This window comes from Acinonyx jubatus, chromosome X, assembly GCF_027475565.1.
Source record: "Acinonyx jubatus isolate Ajub_Pintada_27869175 chromosome X, VMU_Ajub_asm_v1.0, whole genome shotgun sequence".
Lineage (NCBI taxonomy): Eukaryota > Metazoa > Chordata > Mammalia > Carnivora > Felidae > Acinonyx > Acinonyx jubatus.
In genome coordinates this window covers 114,810,837-114,830,886 of record NC_069389.1, presented here as the reverse complement: position 1 = coordinate 114,830,886, position 20,050 = coordinate 114,810,837, and the positions used below count along the sequence as shown (strand labels likewise).

General features: G+C 41.9%; 1 long non-coding RNA gene across 1 annotated transcript in view; it reads right to left on the bottom strand.

The window, feature by feature from the left end:
* LOC128311464 (uncharacterized) overlaps positions 1–19,780 on the bottom strand; it is a 293,321-nt gene extending 273,541 nt beyond the window's left edge. Inside the window, exon 1 of the long non-coding RNA XR_008289881.1 lies at positions 19,476–19,780. This is a non-coding gene — a long non-coding RNA (uncharacterized LOC128311464). The remainder of the gene's footprint in view (positions 1–19,475) is intronic.
* Positions 19,781–20,050: the final 270 nt, after the last annotated feature.

Here is a 20,050-nt window from a genome sequence, read left to right as displayed (position 1 = left end):
TGGGTATTATCACCCATATTCAAGATTGTATTGGATGTTCTAGCCAGTACAGGATGCGATCAAAAAGAAAGATTTGATGAGGAGTGTAGAAAAAGGAACTAATATTGGGTTTAGAGAATTGGGTTTAGAGAATCCTAATGATTGGGTTTAGAGAATCCTAATGAATCTCCAGATAAATTATTAGAATGAATGGGAGTGTTGCAAGGTTGTGGGGAAAAAAAATAAATATTCCAAAATTAATTGTATCGGGGCACCTGGGTGGCTCAGTCAGTTAAGCCTCTGACTGTTGCTATCAGATCAAGGCATGACGTCACAGTTGGTGAGTTCGAACCCCTCATCGGGCTCTGCGCTGACAGCACGGAGCTTGCTTGGGATTCTGTCTCCCTCTCTCTCTGCCCCTCCCTGCTCACTCGCTCTCTCTCCGAATAAAGAAATCAACATCAGAAAAACTTTTTTAAATTAATTGTATCCTTCCCTCTCCCCTTCTCCCGTCTTCCCTCCCCATTTCGTCCCTATGTGCAGAGTAGAATACTACACAGACTGCAGCCACACATCAAAGTTAATGAATCATTTCACATACCAAATGGAGGGTGAAAAAAGTAAGACAATTTATGCACCACTCCATTTAAATAAGCGCAAAAAACTAGCAAAACTAAACCATATATTTAGAAGCACAAACATAGGAAGTTAGACCATAAACAAAAACAAAAAATCATATCTATATAATATTTATGCTTCTCTCTAAGTGTACATTATATTACAATAAAAGCAAAAAGTCTCGAAACAATTTATGCATGAGACAGGGTGGCAATGGTGACGAGGCTCTTTTGCATGCGGCTCTGTATATTTCTATGTTGTTTGAGCCTATTACAAAGAGAATACAGTTTCCATGTATCATATGTGTAATTTATTTTTATTTATTTTTTACATATATTTTAAAGTTTATTTATTTGGACAGAGAGAGCGAGCATGAGCATGAGCATGGGAGGGGCAGAGAGGGAGACAGAGAATCCCAAACAGGCTCTGCATCGACTGTGCGGAGCCCTATGTGGGGCCTGAACTCACGAACAGTGAGATCATGACCTGAGCCGAAATCAAGAGTCGGCCGCCTAACCAACAGAGCCACCCAGGCGCCCTTATTTTTAAATATCAATAGGGATTTTTTGAAACTGCAAAAATCTCAAAACGTATGTGCATGGATTTTAGGTGGAAAGAGTGCTTCTCTCGCGCGGAGGCAAAGCAAACGAAGAGCTGAAACATCGAGGGCCTTCCGGTAGTTTGCTTTGGCTGGGCAACAGGTGCACGTGTGGGAATGAATCCGAGCTCTACTAGAATCTGATCTCTGAAGAGCTAGGGCTGTAACCGTTTAAATGTGGCTTGAGGTCACGCATTGAATCACATGACCGTATTCTTTTTACTTTGACCCTGGTGCACAGACGATGACCCAGTCCCCATCAGAGCTGGTAATAAATTCCACGATTATTAGCAAGTCTAACTACGGAGAGCCACAGAATTGATGAGGCCTGGGAGGAAAGGTCTGCCCTTTAACCAGAAGCTATACATTCGAGTGACCTTCAAGGCAATTTTCTGGGGCCAACCACTGCCCATGCATTTATATGTGGTTAATGAGTAGTGAAAAACCCTTTTGAATGTTCAGAGACCCTTTTCATTTGCACACAATTAGGATAAAAATGAAATGTGCAGATTAACATTGAATGACATTCTTCTGTTATCTTTTTTCTATCACATCATGCATGAAAACCAAAGGTCTCTTTGTCATAATAGGGTCTAATTTGCTTAATGCCCAAATTTATAAACTTGAATGTTTTTTCCCTGCCGAGAATTTGCCATGGTTTCTGAGCTCTTGAATATCTCAGAAATTGTTCATGCGAAGAATCGCACATATAAAGTCGGAATTCAGAGCAGAAGACTGGTAGGGAAATCTCTGTTCGGAGGAGGAAGTTTGAAAGGTAAGTGGTAAATGTTTAATGTGGCAATTGAACTTTAGAAGATATGTGTTTCCCGAGGGTATAGGCAGTGGACAAACTTTCTAAGCACATTTTAGCCTTACGTCAGCTTGCAAATTACTGTGGATAGATGATGGTATGTAAAGCCATCTCGCCCAGGAAAGATATGGAAGCACACAGGTGGTGAGCTTGTTCGTAGAAGGTAAATTCTAGCAACTCTGATAGCACATCTCCATTCCCTTCTGTATGAGCAGCCCGCATCATTAGTGTTTGCACACCTATTGTGACACATAGAAGGAAGTAAGTTTTAAGTCACAAGAAGATAGAGTTCTTTTTAAAACTGTTTCTTCAGCACGGTTTCACATGTGGTTCCAGTTAATGGAGTGTTAAATGATTTGCTTCCCTAACCGTCTGTTCTGCATCCGCCCTTTTAAGTGCTTCCGGGTCACCCACGCTGAGGCCAGGAGCTGCACATAAAAAGTTTCATGAATCCCTCATGGAATTCCTCCTCTATCCGTCTGCACTTTTTGAACCACTCCGCGCAGTCTCAGCCTGTCTCTGCATCTTTGACGGTGGAGCTGGCCTGCAGACCTCTCGGATGCTGCCTTTGCCAGCAACGTCCTCTCAACACCCCAGGACTCAAAAGAAGGCTGCGGTGCCCCTAACCCACAACCCTGCCCGGGCTTCCGAGGGAACAACACTGCCAGTCAGACCCACAGCCTCACTGGTCCCCGCTCTGCCATTCCCACCCGCAATGGTCCGCCATGACTTCAAACCACTGTCTTCTCAAATGGAGGTCCTCCGACTAGGCCCCAAGGCCAAAACCCAGCCCTTTGCGTGTTTTTGTATGGTGCTTGAGATGACAATGGTTGTAACCTCTTCAAAAGAGTTGTAAAGGGAGGAGGAGGAGGAGATACAAGAGAAGGAAGGAGAGGAAAAGGAGGAGAAGGAGAAAAAAGAGGAAAAAGAAAAAGAATACGCACCAGGGACCGTAGATGGCCCTCAAAGCCTAAAATGTTGATCATCTGGCCTTTTACAGAAAACAGTTTCCTGACCCCCGTTCTAAAGCCCGTATGTCATCTTTTCAAGCCTTTGCTGAAAATCCTTTGGTGGTTCCCCGTCACTCTCAAGATGAAGTCGTATTCCATCGCCCGACCCTGCCCTTACGAACTTGGCCTCTACATGCACTCTCCATCCAAGGAGCCCTAAACTCCTTAACTTTCCTGAATACCCCATCCATTGTCATTCCCCATTGACGGGCACCTGGGTGGCTCAGTCGGTTAAGCGTCTGACTTCATGATCTCTGACTTCCGTCATGATCTCACGGTCCATGAGTTCGAGCCCCACGTCGGGCTCTGTGCTGTCAATTCGGAGCCTGGAGCCTGGAGCCGGCTTCGGATTCTGTGTCTCCCTCTCTCTCTGTGCCCCTCCCCCACTCGTGCCCTGTCTCTCAAAAAATGAATAAATGTTAAAAAAAAAAAAAAAAAGAAAGAAACATCGTCAAGAATGTAATCCAGGTCCAGAAAATGATTTGAGAAATAATTGAAACATTACATGCGGTTCTAAGACACCTTAAAAGATATTCTTGGGAGAAAATGAGCCTTCATCTTACAGATATATGAGGCCCTCCAGTCCAAGAAAAATGATGCTGTTTGAGAGAGTCTCCTCCCTGGAGTTCTTATATGATTTAAGGGATAAAGGGGAAATGGACAAAGATAAAAATAAGTGGCTAGTGAATGGAGGGAAATGAAAAACTCCACATGAATGGCTATAATGCTCTAAATGACATGATTATTCATTCTTAAAGATCAATTAATTAAATAAATTACAGTACATGCGTACTATTCACTTCTGTGGAAAATTAAATAGGATGAGATATTAATATAGGAAAAGGTTTATAGGGGAAAATATGCTGAAAGTCTATATACACTATGACTTATGTCATTTACGCCTAATACAAGACAACACACCCCTTTGTGTGTGTATTTGTGTGTGTAAATGTATTTAAAAATGTGCAGAGTGGGGCGCCTGGGTGGCTATCGGTTAAGCGTCCGACTTGGGCTCAGGTCATGATCTCACGGTTCGGGGGTTTGAGTCCCGCATCGGACTCTGTGCTGACAGCTCGGAGCCTGGGGCCTGCTTCAAATTCTGTCTCCTCTCTCTCTGCCCCTCTCCAGCTCGCACTCTCTCTCTCTCTCTCTCTCTCTTTCTCAAAAATAAATAAACATTTAAAAAAAATTTTTAATGTGCAAGGTATGTCTGATTAGTAAAACAATTTCCTCTGTGAGAAAGGGAGGGGCAGGGAAATGATGTGGTACTGGGAATCCAGGACAATCAAAGGGCACTTTAATTACCACCTCTATTTGTGAATTGCTTGGATTTTCTAAATTAACAAGCACATTTGCCTCTTGTCAATTTATTTATTTATTTATTTATTTATTTAATTTTTAAGAATTAAAAAAAAATTTGTTAACGTTTATTTATTTTTGAGCAAGAGCATGAGTGGGGGAGGGGCAGGGAGAGCGGGAGACCCAGAATCCGAAGCAGGCTCCAGGCTCCCAGCTGTCAGCACAGAGCCCCACGCGGGGTTCGAACCCACAAACTGTAAGATCATGACCTGAGCTGAAGTCGGACACTCAACCAACGGAGCCACCCCTCCTTTTGCCAATTTAAATTGGCAAACTACTAAAATATCCATTCAAATCACATCCGGCTCCTGCAATGGATAACATCTCGATACGGCCTAGAAATATAGGTGACAAACTCTAATTCGGTTATCTAAAAAAGTAATCCAAAAAAAATTGTTCAAGTTAAAAATGAAAGAAAATTGTAAGTGTGGAAATGGGGAGTCTGGGTCTCAAAGACAAGTTGAGCGAATCAGAATTAAACCAGACAGACTAAAGCAATGTCTATGAAAGTTGCATGTGAAAGGCAGGTGTCCATGGAAGCAATAGAAATGAACACACGGACAGAAAGAGGCGGGGGGTGTTATGATTGGCCACAACTAGAGATACCAGCTTAGACTGAATCGGCAGAACTATCCTATTTTTTATCTCTGAGAATTACTAAAGCTGTATGGTTCACTTCAGTGCCGCCTAAATTGAAACACAAAGCGATTTTCTCCTCTGTGATTCATTCATTCACCTATTCATCCATTCATCAAAACTGTGCTGAATGTCTATGATGGGCCAGGACTCAGGGAAGAAGTGACTTGTGCTCTTTCTTGCACTTACAAAGTCCAGAGTCTAGTCATGGCCTTATGTTGAGCCTCTACGGGAGGTCGACGTCGGTCTCGATCATTCCTCTAAGAGTTGCTAGAGATCCCCCTAAATATACCAGAGAGCTAATTCCTCTCATGTAGCAAAGACTGGCGATGTGGAATGAAGCTGTTCACGACCTGTCTACCAGCTCAGCTCTCTTAAGTTCTGGCACGGGGAGCAAACTTTGCCTGTAAAGGACCAGATGGAAGATATGTTAGCTTTTGTAAGCTAAGAGGTAAAACATGGGCGTTACGTAACCATTTGAAATGTCAAAACCATCCTCAGCTTGTGGGCCATACGAAAACATGGCAGGACTTGATCCATAAATTTCCAGCCCCTGTTCTAGCAGAAACATCGGGATGGCAGAGGGGGACTCTGGCCGCTCTTCCTCTCACTTAAGGCCAGGTGGTTGGCTCAAGCTTTGATTATACAGTGGAGAGAGAGCAAAACAGTCATGGCCCTGGCCTTTACAAAGTTTACAGACTAGACACATTGCCCGCCCCATAAGGGTGGTCCTTGTAGGTCGTAGCAACTCCAGTGCCTTGCAAAGCATTTCTTATACTTCTCCCATCATACCAAATGAACTGTTGTCATGCCTGCGTTCCCAATAGGTGCAAACCTGTGATGAGCCAAGAAGCATGGTTTATTCATCTCTGTATTCTTAGCGCCTTGCCTTACCTGCCCCTCGTCCATGTCACGCACTCGATAAATGCTTGTCAGGATGAATGGAATTTAACTGCTTTTTATCACGTTATTTGGGCGCCTTTTGAGGTGACCATTTTTCCTTTGCTACATTTAACTGTGTTGTAAGAAAGGCTTTGAATTCAAAGCTTTCATGTTTGAGAATGGAAGGGGGCGTATTTTCACTGCAGTTGACATCATCATAAGGTCTAAAAAAAATCCTTGTGACATCCTATATTTTCAGCTGGAGTTTGCAGCAAACTATTGTTTTCCTCTTCTCTGACAAAAACTCTACCAAAACCACAATGTTCTCGCTGGTTTCACCAGGAGGCTGTTTGTTTGCACACCCCTCTTGTGAGATCAATCGTGTCTTACGTCTTTTTTATCCTTTATTATTTCATAAAGAGAAGGGACAGCTTTTTCTGATGTTGGCTGTTCTGCCTTTGTGTCCTGTGGGTAGAACTGAAGACACAGACGGTGACTACTCGGATGCCCATCTGGATGGCTGAAGCTGACACTTGTCGTCTCTACGAGCAGGTGCGAGGCTGAACGTGTGTCCCAGTCAGCATGAAAGATGCGAAAGCTTTTAAAAGCATACTCTATTTTTACCAGTATAAAAGGGAGGCATGTTTATAATAGAAAATTTGAAAATCTAGAAAAATGGAAAATAAGAGAGTATCCCCACCATCTAAATGCATCTGTTATATATAACCTTTTATGCCGGTGTTTCTTCGCCTACAGAATGGACTTGTAACAATACCCACGGAAGGGTAGCAGAATATGCCACCCCAAAATACGCCACTTTGACATATTGATTCTTTTGGGCTGCAGGCACTTGAGAACAGCAAGTGCAAGAAGAGGCTTTCCCTGACCTTCCCTTACGTGCCTAAAGACAAGATCATCCGAAAGGAACTCAGTTGTCATAGACCCTCTCCCTGGGAGTTTCATCAACCAGGGAAGATCGGCTCTGATCACAGGAGAGGAGACTAGAAGTCAACGCTACACCCAGATAAACTTTGTCACAGACTGTCATACCTTCCATCTATTCTTCTTCTTCTGTTTTTTAATAAGAAAGTCCTATTTTTTTAATTTTTTTTAATGTTTTATTTATTTTGGAAACAGAGAGAGAACATGAGCAGGGGAGGGGCAGAGAGAGAGGGAGACACAGAATCCGAAACAGGCTCCAGGCTCCGAGCTGTCAGCACAGAACCCGACGTGGGGCTCGATCTCACACACCATGAGATCATGACCTGAGCCAGTCAGAGGCTTAACCGACTGAGCCACCCAGGCGCCCCGCCATCCATTCTTCTTCTGAGGACCTAGCCAGCTTTCCTAAATATTATTTACCCTCTTCTGAAAGGCCTATATTCCCCCCTCCTCTTTCCCTGTTAAGATGGTATTAATCCTGAATTCTAAAGGCATCCCTTTGACCTACTCATTTTTCCTGGATATCTATCTCTCCTGTATGCCTGAAGTATACATGCTAATAAATTTGTTTGTTTTTCTCTGTAAATCTGTCTCTTTTTTTTATAATGTTTAGTTGTTTTTGAGACAGAGAGAGACAGAGACAGAACACGAGTGGGGCAGGGGCAGAGAGAGAGGGAGACACAGAATCCGAAGCAGGCTCCAGGCTCTGAGCTGTCAGCAGAGAGCCCGATGTGGGGCTCGAACCCATGAACGCGAGATCATGACCTGAGTCGAAGTCGGACACTCAACCGACTGAGCCACCCAAGTGCCCCAAATCTGTCTTTTACTATAGGGAATCTCAGCCCATAACTGAAAAGGGTAGAGGGAAAATTATTTGCCCCCCCCCAACACTACTTTGTAGCGCTGGGATGAGTATTAAAAAAATTAACACATGCACAATGCCTAGTGCTCATCACACTGGATATTATCTTTAAGCATCTTAACTTGTTTACATATCATTATAATACATATTTTATATGTAATTCCATTTTTTTAGTTAACATAATCATGACCCAATGCCTCCGACATATTATTACTCTTAGTAGTAGTATAAGATATTCTGTAGAAAAGAATCCCCAACTCTTACACATTTTATAAAGTAACCTGAAGTCAGTCTACAAAATCCACGAATATTAACGTTATTTGAAATCTTAACTGGCCCTATCCAACCACAATTGCCAAGACAGCCACGAAAAGTCTGTTCATGAAATATTCGCAGCCAACATCCGTGCTTTCAATTATACCTACATGACTCTAAAAACACTTACAGAGGGCATGCTTTGAAATTGTCCAAAGAAATCTTCATTTGAGCTAAGCTTCAAATAAGTAATTGAATATTTGAATGTTTCCGGAAACTGAATCTGAATATTCAGCTCTACAGCGGTCCATCCCAGTTGCTATAGTAACGTCATAATTATTTACACTGTTGCCATAATATCCCTTTGTTTTCTTGAATCACAAAAGGTCGGTGATTACTGTTCCTCACTTATTAACTTCCTTAATGATGGCGTTTTTTTTTAAGTCTACACCCTTCTACTTCTTTCCTTTCCGCAAATGACTTGCTTAATGGGCAACAGTAGCCAGTGGAGAATAGACATGCATCAAACCGTGTCTGTGAATGCAAAGTATACTGGATAACTGTGGTAACTACCCAGACGAGAGCCATATGGATGAAGACAGGTAGGCAGTGACCCCCAAATCTCAGGCCAATAAATTATCAATTGACCTGAAGGGTCAGTTCTCACAAGAAATACAAAAAGCAAATATACGTAAAATGTAAGTTCAACTTGGCTAAGGAGTTAGAGAAATGCAAACTTTAGGGGCGCCTGGGTGGCTACGTCAGTTAAGCATCTGACTTCAGCTCAGGTCATGATCGCGTGGTTCGTGAGTTTGAGCCGCATGTCGGGCTCTGTGCTGACAGCTCGGAGCCTGGGGCCTCCTTCAAATTCTGTGTCTCTCTCTCTCTCAAAAATAAATAAACATTTAAAAAAAAGAAATGCAAACTTTAACCAAATGAGACTCACATATAATAAAAAAGGAAATCCATGATATTTTTGATCTAATAAAAAAGGAAACATAAATATAATGATAAATCCCAGCACTGGGCAGGCTGTGAGAAGTGTGCTCATTTATGGCCAGCACCATGTGAATGCGGCCCTTTCAGTGGAGAATGTGTGGCGCCTGTCAAGAGACACAGAATATTCCTACCCGTTTGCCCAACGATTCGGCATGTGGAAATTTATTCTAAGCGACTAATCAGAAAAACAAAGTTGTAGAAGTTTGTTTTATTAAAATGTCTATGGTCACCTTTTTTATTAATGGAACAAAACCCGTAAACAACTTAAATGTTCAGCCAGAGATTTCAGCATATGGCAAGAATTGTATTGGTATGGCATAAGATTAAGCACTTATCATAAGGAATACATCTGAGAATGATGTGAAAGCTTGGAAAATAACTTGAAGTTAATATTTGGTGAGACACAGAGGGACACAAAATTGGGTTACAATGGACCTTTGTACATTTCGGAGGCATCAGGTCTAAGACTTAGTGTATTCCAACTATGCGAGAAGCCATTATTGTAAATACTTTCCCTCTTAACATGCTGTAAAACATCTAGCTGGAAGTTAAATGCTATTTTTAAAATTTTCACTGAATTGTTAATGGGGTGCCGATGAGTAGTTCTTTGAATTACTTTTTCTTGTTCCCGTCTTGAGCATTCACTGGGCCTATTTATGCCATAAGTTCAAACGGCTACTAAATTCTACATACCATTAATTATTTTTGCTCACAATTTCTGTTTTTGGACTAAGGAACTTGACTTGACTGGATCCTACACTTCCCTCAACAGCTCTAGCATTTGACTTTCTTTTCCAGCCTTTTTCTTTTCCATAAAGAAACTTTATTTTTACCACTCTTTGGCAGCTATTATGTTAAGTAACAGTGAGTAGGGAACCACCAGTGGGGCGTGGAGAGGCTGGACAGCCGCCTAGGCTCGCTCACTAGCTGAGTGGTTTGCTTTGGTTCATCAGCCCCAGGGGGTATGGTTTTCAGGTGCATGCCTCTGCACATCCCCTTCACTATACACGATGAACCAAATTTTTGCCGTTCCTAAAATAAGCCAAGCACTCCCGTTCTAGAGATCTTTCTTTATACATACCGCTCCCTCTGGTGGGCTATTCTCATCCCTACCCCTCACATCAAATTGCTAGTCACCTTATAAGTCAAAGTTTAAGCGTAACTTTACTTACGAAGCCTTCTCTTACTCCTCCAGGAATAGCTAATCCTGGTGTCGTCTCCATGATGTTGAACGTGAAGCGGGTACACAGTCAAGTCCTAAACCCATGCGTGCTTGTGGGAGTTTTTAATGGTGTTGACTACGAAATGCCACGATAGCAAAATCAGGGATCTGTTTCCAGTTTCGGTTGAAATTAAGGGAGACTCTTCATGTAAGAGAACCACACGTTGTGTGTGATGAGTACTAAAATAAGTAATACACGTATAATGCCTAGAAGAGATTCTCACACATAGTTCATACCCAACAAATGTTAGACTGCTCTTTCCACTATTGTAGCTTTCAAAGAAAAGGGCCACCAATCCCGAGGTCTTCAGGTCAGAGACATGAAGACCCATGACATTAGGTAGCCATCCCTGGTGTTGGTGAGCAAAGATTAAGAACCGTCCGAGATCAGTAATTAAGGTAGCCCAAATAAGATATAGATATTCCAACACAAACCGGGATTCATGGGCCAGAAGAATCCATTTAGAAAGGATGAGAGCTCTTCTCCTCGCCATTCTGGAAACAGGATCAGAGCCCTCTGCAGTCCCCGCAGAGTTTATTATACATAACTATGTAGACATGAGATTCTAATTCCAGAGTGTGGGCACAGTCCCAACGGGCATTCTTGTTCTCATGAAGCCTCAAGTTCAAGCCCCCCTTGAGTGGTGTTACAAATAGCTACCTGGGTTGAGGAGACCCTCCTGGTTACATCCAAGAATAAATCGGGTACCGAAGAGCACCAAGCTACGTGAACACGCCCACCCACGAGTACTGACGACTACAGACAATAAAAGCCTATCTAGGTGAGGCCTATTTCTGTCTGGGGGTGTTACGTAGCTCCCTTGTTCCTTCACGTGCTTTGGCAATATCCTGTGCCAGCCTCTACCTGGGCACTTCTCAGACTCCATTATAGTAAGTTCTGTGCATGCTCATTGACCCAACTGTCTGCCCATTTTAGAAAATATTTTATGTCATGGAAAAGGACTGTTTTCCCTTAGCACACAGGACCCTTTGCACTGTCTCCCCGCTACTTTGAGGCAGACAAATCCCCGTGTGTGAAGCTGTCTCTAAGGCACCTTGTGTCTAAACATACCCCAAACCATTCATTCTCTTTGGAGTGTGGCACCTCCCCAGAGCTCTCTACCTGGGAAGCGGAATATCGACATCCTTCGCTGGGAGCTGCAAATGCCTCGCTCCTCTCTACCCATGGAGATCTATTTTAGCCTCTGAGAAAAACCTGTTTCCTCAGCTCCCTTGCTCATACAATGCTATTTTTCCCTCATGTATCTTTTTTTTTTTTTTTTTCCTATGTCAGTAGTCACAGCCATTCTTTAGGAGTATAAGATTTTGGAAACCAAGACTAAGAAAACCATTTCCCCTGCTTTGTGCCTTGGCAGATGGCTCTCCTGAATGGTGAATACAAAAAGGTTTAGCTACTTGCATTTGGGATTGGAGGTAGAAAGAAAAACAAAGTATCGAGAAGGGGAAAAAACGGTTGATTGTATCTTGCCACATTCCCAAAGACTCGTCCAGCCCCAGAGGGCTGGTACAACTTCGTAAGCCCCTGGTTGGCCTCTTTCCCTTCCTCGTGATGTCGGATGAGGAGTTAAATTAAAAAATTCTCTCTTTTGGGCAACGCTGCTGTGAATCCTTGTGTAGAATGGCTTTTGAAAATAAAATGAGTAATTGCCTTCTATTTTTTTTCTTAATACTGGGCAGTTTTCTTCACGTGAAGCATATCTTTGCCTTTATTTGTACTGGTGTGAGGTTTTATCATGGATAAGCAGGGTCACAAATCATAATAGAATTGAGAAAATAGATTTTTTTTTTTACCTCCGTCTTACAAGACCAGGTCACTAACGAAATCAATGCCTTAAGTGAAGAAAGTATAATTTTAGATAATTATGCTCAGCTATTTGAAATCAGTTAAAATTTTATTTGTGAGCTCTTTGCGAGGACAAAGGTCTACGCTAAAGTTCCTCAGGTCTCCAGGTAGCATGCTCATGACTGTCAAATTGAGTAGCATGTGGGTTTTTGCTGATTGAATTCATGGTAAGTCCACTATCATTATTTTTTGTTAGATATGTAAGACTTGCTATAATTTCTCTCTTCAGGATACATTTTGATTATACATTTTAATTGTATATTTCAGCAACAAAGCACATGCCACCTGGTGGCTGAAAGAAATATATAACATAATAGATTTTGGAACTACTCTGAGGAAAGCCAAAGGTTCCAGAATTATCACGTTGAATGTGCTTCTAAATCAGTAGCAAACACGTATTTGGGGGCAAGGCACACACCGTAGGAAATCCCACAGGTTCAAAACTACACATTCGGTGGACGCTGTCTCCAATGGAGACAGGTAATGACGACGCTCCATTTTTTTATCTCTTTCCAGAATTTTGTCTTTTGAAATATTTTAGCGCCATTATGTCAGGTGCACTTTATTAAGCAGCAGCCATATTCTTTACATACAGAATTGCTTGGTCTGGTACCTTTCCAGAAGACCGAGGAAAATATTTTCTTTTCCCTCAGCTACCAAAGGAGGGAAGCGATTAGGTCATGTGGGAGGCATTCATCTCTTCCAGAATTTTTACTAGAGGAGTCCCTGTGTGCCAGGTGCCACGCTAGCAGAGGGTAAGGTGGGAGAGAGAAACTCCAGAGGAAAACCCTTTGGATCCATAATCAGGTCTGGCTTCCAGCTCACAGCTAACTGGTTGTGTGACCTTTGGATAGTGTGAAGCAACCTGGTTCACACAGAGCACATATGCAAGCCCTTCTTTTTTTGAGGCTTTACTATCGATTTTGTTTGCTATAGTCATAACTGCAGCCACAGAGGCTTGGAACAATGAACCCGTCAAACAATTCTTCGTTTTCTCTTCCCCCAGCCCCTGACAACCAACATTCTACTTTCTGTTTCCAAGGTGTTGACCAGTCTGGATAGCTCATATATAAGTGGAATCATATAGTATTTGTCTTCTTGCAACTGGTTTATTTCATTCATCAAAATGTCCCCAAGGTTCATCCATGTTGTAGCATATGACAGGATTGCCTTCCCTTTTTTTTTTTTTTAATTTATTTTTGAGAGAGAGGGAGAGACAGAGCATGAGTGGGGAAGGGGCAGAGAGAGAGGGAGACACAGAATCCGAAGCAGGCACCAATCTCTGAGCTGTCAGCACAGAGCCCGACACGGGCCTTGAACCCACGAACCATGAGATCATGACCTGAGCCGAAGTCAGACACTTAACCGACTGAGTCACCCAGCCATTCCAGGATTTCATTCCTTTTTAAAGGCTAATATTCCATTGTATGTATATTCCTTTTCTTCATCCATTCACCAGACAATGGACATTTGGACTGCTTCTACCTCTCGGATGTTGTGAATACTGCAGTGAAATGGGTGTACGAATATCTATTTGAGATCTTGATTTCAATTCTCTGGATATATATCCAGATGTGGGATTGCTAGATCATACGATAACTCTATTTCTAACTTTTTAAGGAACCCCCATACTATTTTCATTGTGGCGACACCATTGTACATTCCCACCAGCAACGTACAAGGTTCCGTTTTCTCCACATCCTTGCCGGCACTCGTTATTTCCTGGTTTTTCCATAGTGGCCATCCTAATGGGTGTGAGGTAATATCTCACCGTGGTTTTGATTTGCCTTTCTCTCATGATTGTGATGTTGGCCATATCTTCATACGCTTGTTGATCATGTGTATGTTTTCTTTGGAGAAATTCCTATTCAGGTCCTTTGCTCATTTCTAAAATCAGGTTACTTGTTTTTCCTTGTTGGATTGTGGGAGTTCTTTATATATTCTGGATTTAAACCACTTATCAGATACACTATCTTCTGTCATTCCATAGGTTGCCTTTCCACTCTGTTGTTTCCTTTAATGTGCAGAAGTTTTTAAGTCCAATGAAGTCTCATTTATCTGTTTCTGCTTTTGTCACTTATGCTCTTGGTATCATACCCAAGAAACTATTCCAACACCAGTGCCATGAAGATTTTCCCCTCTGTTGTCTTCTACGAGTGTTAGAGATTTAGGTCTTATGTTTAGTTTAGCTCTTTAATTCATTGCGAGTTAATTTTTGTATATGGTGTAAGGTAAGGGTCCACCTTCACTCTTTGGTGTGTGGATATCCAGTGTTCCCCACACCGTTTGTTGAAGAGACTGTTCTTTTCCCATTTGTGTGGTCTTAGTACCCTTGTTGAAGATAATTTTATTATATATGTGAGAGTTTATTTTTAGGGTTTTTATTCCACTGATCTACGCGTCTGTCTTGATTTTAGCACCACACCGCTTTGATTATCTTAGCTTTGTAATATGTTTTAAAATCAGGACGCGTGAGGCCTCCACCTTTGTTCTTTTTTGAGATTGGTTGGCAATTCAAGGTCCCTTGAGATTCCATATGAATTTTTGGATTTTTTTTCTATTCCAGCAAGGGGCCCAGAACAATATGACGTAAATACCTATGTTTTGATGTGTTGCAGTAAGTGTTCCTTCACCCACATCCCTCACTTGGACTCCTACCTGACCAGAGCAGATTCACCTCTCACTTCAAAAAGATCTCTAGCACTGATCATTCATAGTTAATCGTCCCATTTGTAGCCATGGGATTTCCCTACAGTGGCTTATACCCTAGGAGCACTGTCCCGTTTTATTTTCTACGTGTGCCTTTTATTCTGATTAGCCACCCAGTTCCTTCTCCATGAGCTGGCCTTGTGCCTTATCTTCTATGCCCCTAGGCAATCACTAATCTTTCACTAACTAACAAACCAGTCTCTAACCCACTAAAGCTTTCTTCATGGGGATTATGCCTCATCACCCTGGCTTTGGCCCTAAGGCAACTGGACACTCCCTCTCTGAGAGCGTCACAAAGTTGGCCCCTACCAAATATAATATCTGAGAGAGTCACTGTACTACGCAGTGCAGTCTTCAAATGTATGGTCCCCTGAACTGAGTGAACATTGGCCCCTTCCTCAGAACTCAGTCAAGTCTGCTGCATCTGCCTGCAGCAGGGTCCGAAGGCTGATTGAGCCTTATTCTTCCATCGCGTTCATTGGTAAATGCCTTGAGGTTACTTGAGAGGATGCATCTGCAGAACGCAGCGATGTAATGATTTCCAGATGTGATCAAGACACTTTGCAAGTTCCATTTGTTGTGCCTTATGAGACCAACCCGTGAATAGCAGAAATGACATCCATTTTATCTAAAAACTTAACTTGGTTGAGTGTTCCCTGGCTGTTCTGTTACGTTTGAGGAGCTTAATAAACTAGACCCGCCATGTAAACGTGAGGATGTGTTAACAAAAGTAAACAAGTTGTGATAATGCTTCCTTTTGGGTGGTGAGATCACTGGCTGGCAAATAGTATACCGACTAACAAGAAAGAGATTCTCTAAAAAAAAAAAAAAATGGCGGTGACCAGGGGTGAAGGGGTGGGGGAAATAGGGAGATACTTCCCAAAGGGTACAATGTTGCAGTTATGTAGGAGGAATACGTTTGTAGATCTAGTGTGCAGCATGGTGACTACAGTTAATAACACTACACTGAATATTGGAAATTTGCTAGGAAAGTAGATTTCGGGTGCCCTCATCACAAACACAATAATGCCAACTATGTGAGGAGACACGTTCATTGGCTTGACGGTAGCAATCATTTCGCTGTGTATATGGATAGCCAATCATCGGGTTGTACACTTGAAATATACACGACTTTCACCTCTTAAAAAAACTTTAATCTTTAAAAACCAACGAAGCGATTCTGAACAACAGAACTGCATCAGGTTTTGAAGCACGTACATAGATTTTAAAGTGATTGTGGAAAACAAAACAATGCTACTGAGATAAAGGTTCATGGGCTTGCGTGAGAGACTCTCACAGCCGCTCACGCAAGACGTTTTGTGGTAAGCGGGCGCGAGGAAACTGGCATGCGTTGGACAATGATAACGTGAGAGGTGCTTTACGTACGTGACTTCACTTAATGATCGCCATAAGCCTGTGGTATGGATGATATGTTGCCCTATTTCATACGTGAAGCTGTTGAACCCCAAAGAGATTACGTGTAGCTGCGTGGCCAAGGCCACACAGCAAGTAAAATGAAGGGCCGTGATTAAAACCCACGTCTGTGAGCGCTCTACCAAAGGTTACCGGATAGCTTTCGGGGGAAAAAGACACTGGGACACCCATGTAGCTGCAAGATGACTGAGGAGTCCTGTATCAAGCCGATGGTGAATGTTTTCAAAATTTGTTTCTGGAAGCTATATGTGAAAGATTTCCAGCATGAATGTTCTTATTACAAGTATCTGCATATAGAAAACTCATTTTTCGAACACTATATTTTTTGTCACTTTAGCCAAATATACCTTTTTAAGGGCAGGGTCCCCACTCGATACACAGCTGACTTGATCTCTGGCTTACGTAAAATGTATGCAAGCCGCCCAAACGTTCATGTTTCCCAGGGGATAGAGAAAAAGGCACGTAAACACTTAGCATCTATGTACCCTACCCCCGCTCTGGACAGATCTCGGACCCCTAGAGACCCATTCGCTCACTCAGCAAACCTTATCTGACTACCTGTTATGGGCAATGAACTGTGCTAAGGGCAGTAGGAAGTAGACAAAGATAAAAAATTAAGTTAAAAATGTGGCCTCTTTATACTATTGGACCTATTGATCTTGCTTGAAAATTTCCTAGCTGTCCTAGGCTCGTCAAATTCATCCCAGGTAACTGGTTAGGGTGGTTAAATATTATAGTCATTCATTTCTCCCGAAAAGGTTGTGAGGCCCATCCCACCGCCATTGCTGTAAGAATATAAGAATCTAACTTCAACTCATTTATAATTATTATTACTGTGACAAGAACATTTAAAAATCTCCCAGTGAATTACCAGTGGTAGCAGTTTTACTGTTTAACACTAAGCAGCAGTTAAGAAATCATATTAGGTATTCTGGCAATCTGTTTTAATACTAATTAGCTAATAAAGTAATTACCAAAAGTAAGAAATATATTACTACTATGCTGTACTATGATTTAGCTGAAATTGCATATCCAGATGCATAATGTGGAATTTCTAAAAATTCCATTTAGAAAATTTAGCAGTGTATTTAAATATTTCTCATTCACAGGCAACCAGCTGTGATAGAGGAAGCTGTATTGAAATAGTCAGAATTGAAGGCGCCAGCAGATTTCACACAGAACACGTGAAAAGGAACTTTTTATAAACTTTGTTTACCTTCTTGGCGTGGACTATCGCAACATACCAAGACTGAGGCGTTGGGTTTATTTTAACCATCTAAGTACATTGACGAGCTATGTGATGTGCGTCTTTTCTAAGTGCCCGATAACATTCACTGTCGGTGTGAGCGGTCATGACCTTAGTGTACATAGTGCGATACACTTGGAACACAGCTTTCGCTAACATCGGAGCGCGCTCAACGATAATACGTTCTTTGACCTGACCATATACATCTTTGGTCTAGGATACGGTTCTACGACTAAAGGGGAAGCAAGCTTCCTAATATTGAGTCAGCCATAGAACAAACGATGCAAGAAACCTATGAAGACATTTTCCTTTCCCTTTCTTCTCTTTTCTGGAAACACATCATAACAAGTCATAACAGGACAAATACTAATCCAGTCAAATCCCTTACAGCACAATGAAGCAAACCTAGCCAGCAATCGATATTAAATGGAAAGAACCACAGTTCTTGTTTGCCTTTTAAAAGGGAGCATTCATCATTAAAAATTATTGGGAGCCTAATTTTGCACAGCCTTATACAAAGTGAATCACGCAGATGGTTTCTTGGAACCTCGCAACCTTTATCAGACAATAAAAAAAAGAATTAAAAACCCAAACATGGAATCAAATCATCAAACCAAGACGTGTCCAGAGAAAAATGATCACAAAGAAAACACCGTCCAATAGCATTTGAGAAAACTACACGAGTAGGTGGATTGTGAAGCATGTGAAGAAGCCGTATGACCCCACAGGGCTGGAAGAGCGAAAGGTTGGCTCTTCCATGAGCAATCTGGGTAAACTCAGCAGAAATTGTGGAACTTCGGGGGTGTTTAGTGGGCTAGGGTGGCCAAAAACATTTAATGTAAAAAAAGCCTGGATAAGGGAAAATAGAGACAGAGAATAAAGAATGAAATGAGATCTGTTGCAAATACGAAAAAAGAGTATTTTGTGCTTCGTGGTAGAACTGATTATTGCAAAAACAAAACAAAACAAAACAAAACAAAAAACCTTTGCCAAATTAAGTTGTGATTTTACATGCCTAAATGAAAGTAAATACAAATGAATATGCAGTAGTAATTCGTGGACTTAACTCTACCTACAACAGTTGCTAATCTCCGCAACTGGTCTTGCCTAGATGCCTATCATAAGCTCGAAACAGATGAAAAACAAAAGCGCTGGGATTTAACAGAAAAACTCAAAGCCAGACATAGATTTTTAAATTGCTGAAACATAAAGATTCCTCAGCCACCATCTATGAGATTTTTAATTGCATGCAAGATTGTATAATGTTGGCTGATTAAAAATTATTTAAAGAAAAGATGACTCAACTACTTTGAATTTACCACCAGAAACCTTCTACGATAATTTGCATGGAACTACAATGGGATGTATTTTGAGGGGCTACAAAAATCATTTAAAATTCTGATGCTGTCATCACCATAATTCACTGATAAGTATTAGAAGTTATCTAGGAAACAGTGGTTTAGCCTGCTCTTATGAGATACCTTGATTTAGTACAGAGCATGGAAGCTGTAATTATTCACTGAGAGGCAAAGGGAATAAGAGAAAAACTCCCTGCAGGTCACAGCCACTGGCAAAGAAATCCAAGTGAAGACAAACAAGCCCGTGCTTCTAGGTGTGAGCAGTTTGGGTGTAAAAACCTAAACTGGCTCCGACTTGTTTTTCTTTATTTTTCCAGTTCTTTTACTGGACCTTTATGTGTGTACCTGGAGATGGATTTTCCAGAGAAAGGTCCCCAAATGTCTATCAGCTGCTCACCCCGAATGAGGCTCAGTCTTAGGACTTCTGACCAGTTACCACTGAGTCAGGTCCACATCTTTTCGTATTAACCTTTTCACCCGATGACCTATCATTCCATTCCATTCACCCAACATGCACTGAGCACCCCGACTGCGCCTGGTACTGGGATATATAACCTATATGCTGCCGGGCGGGGAGAAGAGGAGGAGCCAAATACGACCATGGATTAAGACAACGGTCCCATGAGAAGTCTACGAGTTGATGGGGGAAAGACTTAGGTACGATCGACTCTAAAAGGTAGTGACTACTTACACTGTTTTGAGGAAGCACGGTCGGTTAAACAGCTCAGGGAAAGGCTTTTGTTGAGGTGATGACATGTGGGATCCAGCTCGAAGCATTTTCGCGTGATTTCCAAAGGCATGGATGGGACTAGGTAAGGCTTCCAGGCAAAGGGAGCATCAGAGGCAAATACCTAGAGATGCAGAAAAACAAAACAAAACAAAAGAAAAAGGTAAGAAGTGGTAGGTTTGGTCAAAGGGTAAGGAAAGGTTCAGGCAGTGAGTAAAGACGAGAACTGTCAATCTGCCTTCTGGAAAGAGTGGGCATGAACGGTGCATTTGTTGTGTGCCCATATGCTAGGTATTTATCATATATCAATGCATTTCATTAGACATGACTAATTCAATACTGGATCTCTTCTTCAATGTTCCCCAAAAGTGATGTCTCAGCCGACTGAATCCTGCAACAAACAGGTCTACCTCAATGTGAGTTCAAACACATTCTTCTCTCTGGCACGCCTTTACGGTGAATAGTTCTCCCCTCTGTAAATGTACAGAAATTGAATCCCTTTCCTATAAGATATGCCTCCAAATGACTCTAGACAACTA